Source organism: Acipenser ruthenus, chromosome 10 (genome assembly GCF_902713425.1).
Source record: "Acipenser ruthenus chromosome 10, fAciRut3.2 maternal haplotype, whole genome shotgun sequence".
Classification (NCBI taxonomy): Eukaryota; Metazoa; Chordata; class Actinopteri; order Acipenseriformes; family Acipenseridae; genus Acipenser; species Acipenser ruthenus.
The window spans coordinates 12,424,655-12,440,618 of NC_081198.1; the positions used below are offsets into that span (position 1 = coordinate 12,424,655).

The 15,964-nt window shown below is 35.9% G+C and overlaps 1 long non-coding RNA gene across 3 annotated transcripts in view; it reads left to right on the top strand.

Moving 5' to 3' along the window:
* The first annotated feature begins 1,137 nt into the window (after positions 1-1,137).
* LOC117401612 (uncharacterized) overlaps positions 1,138-15,964 on the top strand; it is a 30,604-nt gene continuing 15,777 nt past the window's right edge. For all 3 annotated transcript variants that reach the window (XR_009329663.1, XR_009329664.1, XR_004544360.3), the window contains exons 1-3: positions 1,138-1,328; positions 4,222-4,402; positions 12,854-12,990. This is a non-coding gene — a long non-coding RNA (uncharacterized LOC117401612). The remainder of the gene's footprint in view (positions 1,329-4,221; positions 4,403-12,853; positions 12,991-15,964) is intronic.

Consider the following 15,964-nt stretch of genomic DNA (forward strand, 5'->3'; position numbering starts at 1 on the left):
TGATGAATAGAGTCTGTCTTTTCAGGTCTGTCATTCTATGCTTCTGTCTGTCTGTCTTTAAATGTACATCTCACCAGTGGGTCTGCTTTGTTTTTGCAATAGTTATTTATAGTACCACTTATTTACTTTGATGCAGCTCGTTTCTTTTTCGTTGAAGACATTGAAGAAACCGTGCAGCTCTATGCAGTGTGTTCAATCATTTACCAGTAAGCAAACTAACCCAGCTAACAGGTTCCTAGTGGTTAATAAAGCAAACCTTTGCTGAATTTATTTTTAAGCGATAAAAAATGTGTATTTATACTAATCTTTCAGAAACTGGAATTTTCACGGGATCAACAGATTACACAGCTATAGGTAAAATTCACGGAAATCGTGAAATCCGTGATAACCTCGAAACAAATACAGTCTTATTCATAATAATAAAACGATATGAATAAATAATGTATTTGTGTAATATGATATCATAGTTCAAACATGGCAACATTTAACTTGGTGCTATAAAAAAAGGAATGGTGGGGAAATGCACTTGCAAAATAGGAACTCAAGCATTACTCTCCACTCTGTAATATTCAAGAAAACAAAACAGAAAATACTTTAATATTCCCAACAATAACGCCTGAAACAGTGCTATAAACCCGTTTATATCGAGGTCTTCGTAACACGTTGCGGATGGCATTAAAAATTACATTTTTGAGAAATAAAATGCATTATTTTTAAGTTCTGTAGCACTGTCATGCATGCATCTTTACATTGCCCCCTCCTATGATCGGCGATTAAAACGCTTTTTTTTATCGGGACCAAAGGTTATCCCTTTACAGAACACCAACACAGCTACAGCACCATTATTTCTGAGCAGCTAAGCTTCCTACCCCTCCCCCTCCCCCTGACCCTAGCCCCAGGATGACTTCAGTTCTTTTTACTCTCAGCAATAAATTCTCCTTTCATTCAGTCACTCTTGCACACAAAATCTCCATGCTTGTCAAAGTAGCAACCACACTCCAGTTGTTTTACTGGCCCAATAGAAATCAGACCATCCTTATCAAATTATGCCCGTCTAGCCAATGGTGTGCCTCTCCGCGTCTCACGTGACCAAATTTCCTCTGTCTTTTTACATAGGCAGCAGAGACTTCAGTTCAGAGCCGCGGACAGAAGCTTTAACTACGGTAATGGGATGCGTTGTACAGAAGTGGCTGACTTGCAAGAGTTATTTTAACAAGTGAAACACATTTAGTCTTCGTTTTCCAATGGACTTTAATTTCGATTACGCACTAAAAAAAAAAAACAGAAGTCCTGATTGACCACAGACTGTAACGTTTTACTGCTAAATTGTAAGTATTAATTGATTTAATGTCGTAGTTTCTGTAGTTTGTTGTGTTCTGTGAAATGCGTGTTCTAATATTCAACAGAATGAGCACACTATAGATGAACTGTAACAGAATTGTAATAAGGAGGTCAGACACATGAAACTGAAACATGAAATAAAACAAAGAAGCTGAACCGGCGGCATGGTGACCAGAAGTCTAAATGCAAGTAGCTTTGTTGAGACAGAATATTGTACAGTATGGACCCTGCGTTATATTGCTGTCACTCTTCAGTAATTTAAAAAATACAATAAACTCCGCTGCCCCTTCCCGCAAGGTTGCTGAACTGACCAGCCGGTTGACACAGTTGAGTTATTATGATTAGCTGGGCATGAAAGGGGCACTTCAGGGCACATAGCTCCAGTCCTACACATTCCAAAACAACGACAGTTTAAACATGTGTATCGTACTGTAATAATGACTATCTGCTCATTCGTTTTTTTTTTAACACCAATGTTTTGTTGCGTCTTCAACTTCATTTTTTTAAAAATTAAATATAAAGTGTTTATTTCATCAATGCTATGCATAAATATATTGCTTGCGATTCTGGTACAGTAATGCTGAAAAAAACAAAATAACATGTATAAACAATTTCATGTTGCAAATTGCGTTCATATTTATATTAGTGTGTCATGTATTTGTAAACCAACACCTGCCATGTCAGAATAACTTCATGACAATGGCATTTACCGCGAGATTTTATTTTAGTTCAAAAGTGTCGCTTTTAAATACGGTAATAATATGTCAGCTAATTCTATTTTAGTAATCATCCATGAAGAAAAGCCCACCACTGTGGATTTTTTAAAAATTTATTTAGATTTTTTTATTTTAAATTTATTTAGCTTTTTTTTTAGCTTTTAATTGAATCTGCATTAACATTCAGAATGTTTGATGTTGAAAAGACTCTAGATCTAAGTCTGTCAATCCCATTCTCTGTTGGTGTTCTCACTACAAAGCAGGGGAACACAGAAAGTCACTTAGGCGAAGAAACTCAATTTTTTCTTTTTTTTTATGCATATCATTTTTTAAATGCTGGGTCTATTTCTTCTTTGTCTGGCTCTTCTGTCATCTACCCCCCACCCCCAAACCAAACACCGCCCAATGTGAGCCGAGACACCTGAAGGCTAGACATGATGATCAACAGAGCTCGGCAAGCCTGTCTGGACTGCAGCCAGTTTTTTTCTGCAATCAAGCAGCCTGCACGCAATGCAAGCCAGTCCTGTTCCGCTGCTTTGCGAGGATCAGGAATGGAAGACTTGCACATACTGCGGAAAGATTAAAGTCAGCACTATCCCTACTCTCGTACCAGATGTGGGCTTGGCTTTAACCCCCTCGTTTCCTTTTGAAAAGCTGTTGTATTGGTTTTTATTATGATAGCACACACCATCGCCAGAAATCTCAATTTTATATCCCCTTTTATTCATTGTTTTTGTTTGCTGCATTTGAAGCCATTACCGTTTTACTGGTACATTATATACACAGGGATTAATTCGATCTGTGAAATAAAATAGTAAACGGCCAAGAGCATATGCCACCACAACATAATGTAAAACATTTTAAAGTTTTTATTGTTAATTAAAAAAAAAAAAACATTGACCAATTAGACCTTAAAAAGGAACTTTCATGTACTATATATATATATATATATATATATATATATATATATATATATATATATATATATATATATATTCTTGAATTATTATTATTATTATTTAATTCTTTAAAAATAAAAAATGTTTACTGCACTGTGTATAGTTTTCTTCCTGGCACACACACACACACACACACACACACACACACACACACACACACATATATATATAATTGACTTGTGGAGTTCAATATTACCACCTTCATCATATACGAAAGTGAAACAGAAAGGTTATATAAACCATCATGCATGTCTAATATTCATTAAAAGCATCTTTGTGGAATTATTATATATGCACTGAAAACTGCCAGCTCCTGTCTAAATAAGTTTGATGTGGCATGGCTGGACCAGACCGCCATGTGCCCTTTTCTTATTTAGATGAGGCTTTTCCTTTCAATAACATCTTTCTTCCTGGCCTGCTTTAAAATTTCAGCGAATGAAATCAAGGGAGGATTTTCAATTCTAATTTGCCATGTGCAGAAATCAGCAGAGCCATTGTAAGCCCCTCTGTATCAATCTCTCCTTTCTTTGTCTCCCCTGCAATGCGTTACTTTGAGACTGGCTGCTTTTGGACAACTCATTTTTAATTTAACATGGAGTGTCTGTAGCAATGGTATGAGAATTATATCAATATACTTTGATCAAAACTAGATGATTCAGCTCAGCTTTTTTCTTTCTCTAAATGTTAATATACAGTGTTTCTTTTCTTACCACCTTATAAATATGTGAGTGTGACAGACAAATAACATGCTCCAGACATGATCAAGTATACATAAAAAGATATAAATAAAAAATCTAGTCTTTTGAATTTTAGATTTTTAAAAAAATTGCATACGTAATGTATTTTTCCCCACTGACTTTCAACAGCACTAAGATTATGAATCTGCCTGTTCTAAAGAAGAACATTGATTGTTAACACCTTGACACAAATACATATTTGTTCACATATTTAGTTATCATAAGGCCCATAAGGATAAAAACAAAAATAATATCAATTAATTGAAAAAAAGCACGACTAGTTCAGAGTACATATGCTGAAAGAAAAAAAGTGTTATAATAAAGCTTGGTTGTCAACACCTAGGAAGGAAAACACACAACTGTGTTTAAATGAGCAGCACAATTGATTTCAAGAATTTATAGTATTTTCAAACCTCAGGCCACATTTGAAAACTGTAACCAATTTTCTTCCTTTTATTACACTTCAAGGCACTCCACCTGAAGCTGAGAAGGGAGCACACAACTGCTTTCCAGAGATGACTGGTGTTTGAGATTAAAGAAACAAAGCTGACAAACGGACAAACAGCACAGATGAAAAAGCTACCAATAGTCTCCAAAACCACTGAACTGTGAAAACTGCTCCAGTGGACTAAACGCTTCTAGACATCAGGTAAAAAAAAAAAAAAGAAAAAAGGTTTACTGTGGTATACTGGGTAAAATCAAAGGCATTGCAATCCATATGAAAGAATGGTAAACCTTAGCCAAGCAGTGTTATTCACATATAACTATGGTAAAGTATGGTAAAAAAATAAAATATGGTAAGGCATGATAAATGCATGGTGTAAACATGTCTGATGAACATGATAGAAACTGAACACATATATAGTAATTATGTTTTGTACATTTCAGAAGAAAGTACATAATAGGGTATGTGCTTTCTTCTGTATTTAGATTGCTCTACTTTTCTGTAGGAAATAATCCAAATTATTTATAGGACAAATAAATCTTATCTTAGATCATAATAGTACTGTACTGATGTTAATGTACTGTACAATATTTAATATTCAGGCAAATGAGAAGTGATTAAAGATATTTTTCTTCAGAGAGCCTAATGAGTGTGCTTTTTCCTGAATGATTGTACACATTATTTCATGTAATTAATATAAACATATTTATGTGAAAGCCTTAATTAATTTCATTTACTATGAATTTATACATTTTTATTTTGTGATTATTAAATGGGCAATCAGTACATCTGGGTTCAATATTAAAGTAATTACTCACACTTATAGTACATAATGCGCAAAGCTTTTTAGGGTATTTATTAACGAATGCAAATCTTTGGAATAAGCAAGGCTATGATAAAACTGAAGGAGTTATTTGTTTCCAAATCTTTATGTAAGAGGAAGAAATGGAAAACTGCAGGATAATTGAGCTGCCGGTGATTTGAGTGTATTTATGGATTACTGTGTCTAGAAAAGAAGAAAGCACTTGTTGTGCGAGGACACCGCAGGGGTTGTCTGGACTTTTCAGAGTGTGTTTAGTCAATGTCTCTGCTAGGGACAACCTTTGCCCTCATATGCTCCTCCCTGCTCCAGGTGCAGCCCCTTTGCAAGTGTCCTGACTTGAAAAGAAGGAATGTGCTGCTTTCTCACCTAAAGCATGGCTAATTTCACAGAACAAACCTTTGAGAGCTGTAAGATTTGGGGATTTATTGCAACTATTATTGTCTAATGATGCTCTTTCACAAAGAAGTGCATTCATATTTTTTTTTAGTTTTTTTAATCTGATTTCTAAAAAAAGAAAAATGTTTTTTCGGTAAACAGATTTTAAATTTGGAACTAGTTCTGTCTCTAAAATGTAATTTATTGGCTACTAGCTGTAGATCCTCTTTTTGTAATCGCTCAGCCTGTTTCGCGTGAACAATTTTACCCTGGCCATTTGTAATTCAGCAGGTTTAAATCAATGAAATTTACCACAGACTGGATTACCAGCAGGTCCACTAATGTCTTTTCTCATCTCGGCTGTGTTACAAACAATTAATTTTAGCACTCTCTGTCCAGGAAAGACAAAGTAAGGTCTCCTAATAATCAATAGAGCACAGGGCTGTTGAATTCTGGAAAGAGGTGCATTTGAAAATCAAACGGCCAGACATGCTCCAGGTCTCTTATGTCTACGCGGATTGCCTCAGATAAACCAGCCCAGGTTTTGCTGAAAGCACTGTCCTTTTATCTTCTTCTCTCTCATTACAGAATGACCACTATCAGAAGTATATCCTTCCTACTGACTTTTAGTAACCAAAGCATTCTGTGACATAACCTTAGTCTAAATGCAGCAGAAGTTGAAAAAAACAACCAGGAAATACTGACAACATGAGAGAGCGAGAGAGAGAGAGAGAGAGAGAGAGAGAGAGAGAGAGAGAGAGAGAGAGAGAGAGAGAGAAGAGAGAGAGAGAGAGAGAGATGTATCTGTATCTGTATAAAATAAAATCTATGGAATCTTCCTGTGACAAGAGTAAGTCTTAAACAGTCTTAAACAGAGCTTGACACCTGTTCCCTTGAGGCAGTGTTGCACCCACAATGGCTTCTAACTGTTTATCACAGCCTTTTGTTCTTCATAGCCCTATTGGTGAAGATGATGAAACATAACCCAGCTCGATGGTTGCTGTTATTGTCTACGTTCCAGGTGGCTTGAGGGAGTCAATAACACTTCCAGTGGACTCCTGTATTGCTTTAAGGCTGTTAGAGGAAGGACTTGAAATGAATTGTAGCCATCAGCAAAATGGCTGGACAAATGATAAACTGTAAATGGCTTTATATCAGTACTAGTTTTTTAAAACATTTATTTTTATTATTTTGATTTTCAAGATACTCAGACTTAGTCTTTCTTCATACCTACCTCAGTAGGCTTCAAGACGAATGGCTGGAATGAAAAATGACTTTCTTTAAGATTTTAGATGCTGAATCATATTTGAACCATTGACTGTTTGGTACTTTCAAAGGATGTGAAGTTGATGGAAAGCGTTAATTCCCCTTCACGTCATATACAGTTTCACAAAAAGCATGTTTTTTTAATCAGAACATGTGGCATCAGTGAAATATCTAAGAATAGAATTTAAAAGCACTTATGATTTCGAATGTTCAGTGCTGGATTGGAACTTGTCCAGAGTGTTGAATCATTTCCTCTAGAACTACAGATTGACCTGGACATACAGGATTTCTCAACTGTAGCCATTGAGATTTATTGTATTGAACATTATACTGTGTAACAATTACCCTTATTTATGTCACAACAGTTTTTTTTAGAATTTTGCAAGTAGATATAGTCGTAGTGCATTCCCTGTCTCGAGTAACATGTCCACACAAATTCAGTAACCCTTAAAGGATTTTTGGTACAGTTGATATGCACTAGAGAGCAATGTTTTAAATAAAACACTTGTGTTTTGTTTTGTAGAATTATTATTATAACCTGCAATACGTGGGTTTAATTTAATAGAAAATACACAGTTAAAAAAAAAAAATATATATATATATATATATATCTCAATCATATTCTTAGAACTAACCATCTCCATTCATTCATTCACAGTGACAACGACATTTGTATAAGAAAAATATTGACATATTAAAAAAAACATGGCGATAGGGTATAGTTGGTAGGTAAAATAATATTAATAATTATTTATTTTAATAAGAAAATGCCATGCTCTTTGGTATTCCCCGTTCTATAATTATTTTTAAACAAAAATAGCAGTACCAAATTTCTCTAGACTATGTTAAAAAGCCCCTTAGGTTCACTAAATTCAGATGTGATGTGTAAACTCAAAATTAAAGCTATGTTTTTTTTGTTCATCATTTACTTCTCATTCTCAATAGAAATTCTTAATATATAATCTTAATATTCCAATTTTTCCCCATTCTAGTCTGTCCTTATCTTTAGGTTATTTTGGGTTCACTTATGTTTTTTAATTATCTATGTTATTTATTTAAACATATTTGGCGTTATTTTTGCTATCCCTGCTGGATTCTATAAGCTAAACTATCCAGCTTTACTCTAGGCCTGCTAGTAGACCAGTGGGTAGCACACAATTGGAAACCAGCATTTCTTGAAGCTTGCCACAGATCTACTCAATGAAATCGCAATAAAGCAATGTGTGAATTACCAGTGCTGAATTATTGTACAGGGCATGCCACACATGACAACCAACATGTAACCTGGTAGCCCTTTAGTTATTAAACCTACCAAATACAATGCAACAGATTTGTGACAAAGGGGTCCTTGTGAGGTCTCAAGAAGCATGAACATGATTACTGGGTCAGCAGCCTTCCTCAAGACTTGTCACCATTCTATATTCATGCAAAAAAACTACATAAAGTGGATTCAATTTTCTTTAAACAAACAGGTAGCCTATCAGGTGGATTGCAGTAAACCAATTAACACCCCTCAGAGAGGAAAGAAGACTGCATATTACGACTACCTTGAACTTTTTCTTTACTACACAAGCCCCACTTGCATGGGACTCACACAAAATCAAGAGCACAGCCTATAACTGCAGCCTATGCACCATAGTGGTTGTAAAGCACTGACACATGGGCAGAGTTTTGACTTGTTGGCGAGACTGCCACCTGGAGCTGCAAGACGACTTAGTACTAGACAGCCTGGGGTGAGCAAACTTAATTACTCAACATTTATAGACAGCGAAAATAGAAATGAGAGTTCTTGAACAAAAACATCCTTGGGAGCAATATCTAAGGGGTATGTCATGTCAGATTGATTGGTTTATAAATATGAAGATGTTAAAAATGATCTGTATTATTATTACTGTATGCCCAGAGGTTAAAACAAATGCGTATGGGAAAATGTAATTTCTACTGGACTCCATCTATAATTGAACTTTAGTAAGGGACTCATAGAATACAAGTGACTAACTACTAGGTTAAAGCATTTGGCAGTGAACAGGGCTATTTTTTATGGACAATACTAGTAAACAAACATGTACCAAACATAAAGACAACTCTAACTGTCATTATGCAGCTGGAACTTCAAAGACCACATGACCTCAAGAGCAGCATTGCAAAAAGACAAAAACAAAAAACAACAGCTTGCCGTGATAGAGTTAACGACACCCACAATTGTACTTGGCCTAGGGAATCACAGAATACATCTCAGGTCACAGGTCAAAGTGAAAGGTGTTGGATTTTGCTTGCAGAGAATCCGTAATACTGAAAATATGAAGTTGCCAGCTTACAGTATATGGTTAGGCAGTTCATGCATTCTTATTGGCGTGTGCAATCGATTAAATATGGTATGTGGGTGTGTTCTTTTTTTTTAAATGTTTGGAGCAGTTTATTAAAAGCAGATCTTTAGTACATAAAAAAATGCTGATATGCAATTATCGATAGCCACTTTGTATTTTTTTAAGGCTGTACAACTGTAGGAACTAGATATGTTTGTGGAATGCCTTGTTTTTTTTATTATTGTGATTACAGAATCAAACAGAATGTTTTAAATGTTTTAATTTAAGTTAGGACTTGATAATATTAAAATACCAGAAACTGATTTAGAGCTGCACTGTGCATGGTGCCTTGTGTTTTTGAAGTTTAACAGGCTCTGCATTCCAAAAACAGTTATGCTTGTGGGCAGGAACACCTCTACAGCTTTGTTCACAGAAATAAATTACATTTTCTTTAAAGACTGATAGATAGCATCTCTCTTTTTTCTTTGCTTACAATACATACCATGCATACAGCTGGTGGTACAATGTAGACAAATATCAAGTCAAATGTGTCCTAACTCTAGGATAAAGAAATGTCATACCAAAGTGATCAGTTATCACATAACCCAGACTCACATATTCAGCTAGAATCATGCAAGTCATTTCTCTGTACTTGTTCTTGTCTAAAACTGATTTTTATTTACTAGCCTTTGTACTAATATTTCGTTATTTTGGGAAGGGTTCATTGAGTCTTTATGTAAGTTACAAGGTAACTGTATATGTACAAAATATAAGATAAAGCATACCAACTGATAGTATGTTGCAAACAAAAAAAAACAAAAATATAAAACAATTTACAGATTTTTCTCTTAAATATGTGCTGGACCGTTTATATGGAAGGAATACCAGGAAATGACTCACAAATTTAAAAATAATACCTAAATCCATACATCCTGTTTAAATAGCACATGTTTTCAACAACTACAGGACATGCTCACAGTTTGATAATTCAAACCTCCTGCTCTTTGTTTTTTGCATGATCCATTTTGTGTATGAAATTGGCCTTCTTACGTTTAGAAGAGGAATGCACCAAAAAAACAAGTCTAGAGCTATTATATCTGCAGTGTGTTCAACATTAGAATGGTTTATTCAGTAGACATTATTTAGTGCATTATCACATCAATATTAATTTCTATAGCATTTCATTCTATAAAACTATGAATGCAGTATTTAGCTATGTTTCAATGGTGTTATGTAACCTATTCATCACAGTTAAGCAGCACTTAAACAGCGTTCAATAATAATGGTTGAAAAGAATTGGCTCATACCAGCCTTAATCAGGGCAGCATGAGAAAGCACCGCTGTTCTTTCAGTCATTTCTGTTGTGGCTGATAATAAACATTTAAATATGTACATTTTATATTTCATTTCATAGGCAAGAATAAAGCAAGAGGTGTTCATCCTAGCAGTGTGGCTTTTTTCCTAATCACAGTACCATATCCTGGGTGAAAATATTGCGTCTATGTCATTGAGTATGGAAAAATGCAACAGCCTGTGCTAAATAAGACATTGTCCTGCTCTGCACAGGGTCGCAGTGTATATGAAGTAGCTAAATAACTGTTGTACCCCGCTCCCCCTCCCCCTCTCCCATCAAGGCACATCAAACTAACATTTTCCTTCATAGCAGGACACTTTCTTCAGCTGTCGCATTGATTAATTAACAGATCGCAGCTTGATCGCTGTGTGATAGCAGCTTTTAGAAGGTGCCACGCCAGAGTGTTCATGACTTGTGAGACTTGCAGTACCATGCCAGTGTGTATTGGACAAAATTAATGAGGTTTAAGACTTACACTGAAACAGGCATTTAAAAATGTCATGTTTATAAATTAGTTTTGGCTATTGATCTGACAGCTGAAATGAGGAGTTTCACAGCCTTACAAAAAAAGTCACACTAAAAATACTATTACTAATTCAAGGAATTCTAGCCACTTCCATAGGAATGAATAATAATCATGCATTCTGGCACCAGTATTTTAAAGTGATAGTGGACAGTAGCTTTGTGTTTAGAGCCAGAAGATCTATCCCAGCAGAGCCATTAACACACTGTGAAAGATACCTCTCTGTGTCCCTTGTAGTAGACCTGAATTTGAAGACTTTTGTTCCAATGCAAAATGTGCATTATTTTGTATGAATCTATTTTTAAAAAGAAATATGTAATTCAGCAGGTTAATATAAGGGCTTTTAAGAACATGGTGTACTGCAGACAACATTAATAATCCATGTATGCTTTTTTCACATTGTCAAAAATAGTGGTGCACATTTTGTGTAACAGTAAATACTGCATGCACATACTATTCATTTTAGAAGTTGTGCGGAACAGTACCATTACCCAGCTTAACAGATCTTACAAGTTTGGGGTCTGCTTAATTTAGTCTAATGGTTTTGTACATTAGGAATGCTTTCATTTACATCATCTCAAATGAATCTGTTCCTTAGGTCTTGCTCCAATTATTTTGTTTTTTTCTTGTGAGAGGCAATAGAAGCACAAAATGAGCTTAGTCGTAGCTACACAAGTTATAATTTAGCTGTGGCAGCGGATGTGGATTAAGTGTAGCTGCCCCCTTTTTAAGCCCCTTTGGTATTGCTGAGTTTACACAAAACTGTAGACATGGGAGAAGCTGAAAAAGGAGTGCGAGACCCTCCTCCCCTTGCCTTCCGAGCCGAAGTGGCTGTTGAGACATGCCTCATAATAACTACCAGAGAGGGAAGGAAACACAAAGGCTCACTGTCACTGTTCGCTGAAAATGTAAATTCAAAATGTAGAAAGCTATTGAGGGTGACAAAAAGGATGACCTGTGAGCAGTTACACATAGTTAGCCTTAGTCATGACTCCAAAATTGAATTGCAGGAAGCTTTGAGATGACTGGTCATTGTGCGATATTTGCTTAACCGTTTCACTCTGTCTAAGCAGCTGCAACTGGAAGAGCTTGCACCCGTTTAGAAAATACAGCTGTTTACAGTTGCATAAATGCAAACAGCTTTCAGTGAAGGCTGTTTCTGTAAAGCTGCCAGAAGCCTAACTGTGGGTTTATCTGTAGATTATCACAAGTCACCATTGTGATATAAATGTGGTTATACCTGGTTTTGTTACATGTTGTTAATAAATTGACTGCCAATATACAGTAAAGGTTCCTCCTTGCAACCAGTGCACCATCAAGGCCACTCTCTGGCAACCCTTCCCAATGTGAAGTCTAAAGATCTATTAGGGTCTATTAGGGCCAGATTGGGCAGTTTTAAAAGTGGGATCCCACTTGGATAACAATCCCACTTAACCTTTTCTATTTTAAACCAGTATCATTATTCATCATTTTTAACAGTTAGATTAAACTCATTTTAACTGCTACAATTTAACTCCATGCCAGACTATGGCATTCAGCATGGTTTAAATAGTGCAACATGTACAGTAGCCTTGCTGCAGAATTAGCATTAGAGATGCATTGTCTGCATTCTTAAAATAGCCTCTATTGGGAATTAAATGTAAAGTCACATGTAAATCACATGTAGTCTTCCGAACAAATTATTTTAACAGGATTGTTAGTGAATGGCTTTACTGTCATGAAACGGATCTGTGGTATTTAGACATTTCTTATTTATATGAGTTAAAACAGAAGAGTATTAGAATAAACTATACAAAACATTTAATAATACGTTAATTCAACAGACTGCGTCCTTTGTCGTTGCCTGAAACCTTGGTGATTGCTAAATTAGGAAGAAAACAGATGCATAAATAATACATACAAAAAATGAATTGTAGCAAGTCAGAAAATGTCCTGTGGCATGTCAACTGTCTGCTGTTTTCTAAATCCGAGATGCTTTTTTAAATATTTATTTTATTACATTTTGCAGGTTATCAAGAAAGAAAAGGCAGCAATGTGACCAAAAGCTTCCAGACGGCAGCTTCAAAACTAAACAGAACAGGAAGCAGCCCCCAGGCTGAGCCAGACGATTAAACAGTTGTGTCATAAAATTAGGAAATGATTAAGGTAAGCTATTTCACCTGACCCAGTTCGAAACCCCTCTGTCCTCAAGGGAGACCAGCATGGCTGTCCCCACATTAGTGTACAGCTGCCTGTGTGCTGGAGTGTTTGACCCGTCTGCCACGCTGATCAGGTGAGAAGGCACAGTGGCATCTCTGGAGAGATGAGAAGTGTCTGGCACATGCGTTCAGCTCCACCTGCCTCTCCTTGGAACACTGATGTTTCTACACCACAGGGCATGTTGTAATTTATTTCAGTCTCAACTTTTATCTTTTCTTTTGTCTAATATGTTTTCTAAATGAACTAATTTAAATGCAAATCTAAACAGCATCTGAGACTGTTATCATACTCACACATGCGTCAAAAAGCAATTTACGGGTATTTACAGAGGCATTTAGATTTTACTACATTAAACATGAAATCTACAGTATGAATCTATATACATTAAAAACACATCACCAGCTTTTACATGGTGATAATATTTCTACATTAAGCAGGTTCAATTCTTTCTTTTTTTGTCAGTCAGTTACAAAAATAAACTTTTAGCTGTGAACTGGTGAACTAGTGTGTGTATATATTAACATACGCACTGTATAATTTGAAGTCAAATAGGTATTTCTACAAAGCTTAAAATTCTGTATTCTTATCATATCAAAAGGGAGCTTTTTCCTGGAGTCTAACATCTTGTATCTCATAAAGTATCTTTTTTTTAATTATTTGTTGTCAGTTTCCTAAAGTGGGATACATTAAAGCGATGGTTTAGGCGCTTTTGATCAAACAACCTAGAACTGAGGGTAATTTAAAGGGCAGGTGGCAAAGTAAAATGATGAAATGAGTGCTCTGTGCATTAATTTTGTATTCCCAAGATAACTCCACAACCACTTAGTCTTGTTGTATATTTTATCCCCAGTAAAAGCGTCAGTAAATAATTTGCAGTCTGTCAAGTGGTCAGACAGGCTGAGACTGGACGATTATAGGTAACATGGATAAAAGTTGGTGCCGGAAAGCTGTAATTTCTTTCTCTCTGTCTGTCTCTGCCTCTTTCTCTTTTTCTGCGGTAACAGCTGTCACAGAGGGGCAAATTAAAGACTTTGAAAGTTAAAGGCCTGCTTTACCAACTACAGGCCTTCTCTGGGTTTATGAAACAAACCGGCTATCACTTTTTTCCTTTTTTTTTTTTTTTTAGATTTAATAACTGCTCTGAAGCCACTTTTATTTTACAGTCTTCAAACCCTCCAGCTGCTTTTGCTTCCTGTCCCTCCTCATTCACACAGGAATTCGATTCTTCCCTCTTCTTTCTTTGTCCCACTGTGTTAACAGTAATTCTCAGGCCTTTGACTACTGTTCCGTGCTGGGTGTTTTCAATCTCGTGCAAACAAAGGAATCTCTTTTAAGGGGAGGAACATGAAAGGGGTTTAGAGTGTAGAGGCACCCTTTTGCAACGGGAATCCTCCTTGGCAAGCATGTTGAACAAATAACCTTTTTTAAAACAAGAATAGTTTTTTTTTGTCAGCTGAGCACTTAACACAGCCTTGTGTCCTGCTTGAACCCAAGGTCGAGCGCTCTCTCTTATTTAATTCAGTTTAGCATTCTACACTGTGGCACGTTCAACCCCTGCTTAAATGAATCCTCCACCATGGGTCACAGAATACAAACTAAAAGAGGATTCCTTTCCTCACACTCCAATGCTGCTAATTTAAATTGGACAGCACATGCCAAGCAAAAAACAGGATTATAGTATGTTTTAGATCAACCTGACTACATTTTTATGGTGATGGACTTTTGGCATTGGAAATCAATGGGCGCACAGAGGTCTGCTCGGCCAAAATGAGAATTTCTATGGGGGGGCTGTTTAATGACATGCACCAATAAAATTGCATCTTATTCCATATTATGTTCATGGGAAGTACAACATCCTCTTAAAAGTAGCAGAGGTATTACATAATTTAATTTTAGAGTCCTTTTTTAGACGGAAGTAAGAGGTTAAGATAGTTGAATAATGCACAAAAATGGCTCTATTGAAAAATAGTTACTCTCTGCACTAAATTGTAAGCCTGGGACATTTTTGAATTGTAACACACAAACTGCTAGGGACCAGGTGGCATGATAGTGGCTTAATGTGCTAGTCTATCACCTTTTGGGTCCCAGGTTCAAAAATTGAATGGCAGAAACCTGCTTGTATTAGAGTAGATGTTTGATTTAAAATCTACTCTAATACAATTAAAATGATTGTCAGCATTCAGTGTTAAAAAACAAACTGACAGAAATGTAGTGCCATCTTCATACTAGTCTTCTGTGTTGTAGTAGACAAGTAAATGGTCAATATGACCTGCACTCAAACTTGTCAACATGTCTTTCAGTTCCAGCTCATGTTAAGTATGTCCTTTTAGCTAAAGGCATACAAGTTTTATGTTTTTATAGTTTGTGCATAAAAACTTCTATTTCCTGCCCCTGCACTAATTGGATTGTATATCCTACCTGCTCTCTAATTGTCAGCTTTAAATCCTGGGTGCTTAAGGGCCTTAGGGTCAGTTTTATGGTTTCAGAACCATCAGCAGGTGTTGGGCTTTAAAGGAGATTAACGGGGTGATCTTTCTGTCAACCATGTAAACTATAATTCCCTTTAAAAGAATATCTGTTAACTCATTCTTCTCTAATCAGATTAGCCTGTTGTTAGATATATTTGCCCCTTAACATTATTGCCTGCAAAAGCCCTCTTCATGTTGGCTAGTCTTAATTTATAAATGTGGTACAGTTTTCTATTGTGTCTTTGACAAGTTAATTTAGTAAGTAGAACTGTCACATACTGCTCATGTGCTGAATCTTGACATAGTTTAAAAGCTGTTTATGCTGACTGACGGACGCAGCCTGCTTTTTTTATTATTTTTTTTTATAAGAGGAAGCCAGACAACTTCCTATAACAGTTGCCACTCCTTAACTGTAATGAAAACACAGAATTTAACAAGATATTATTAGGAAA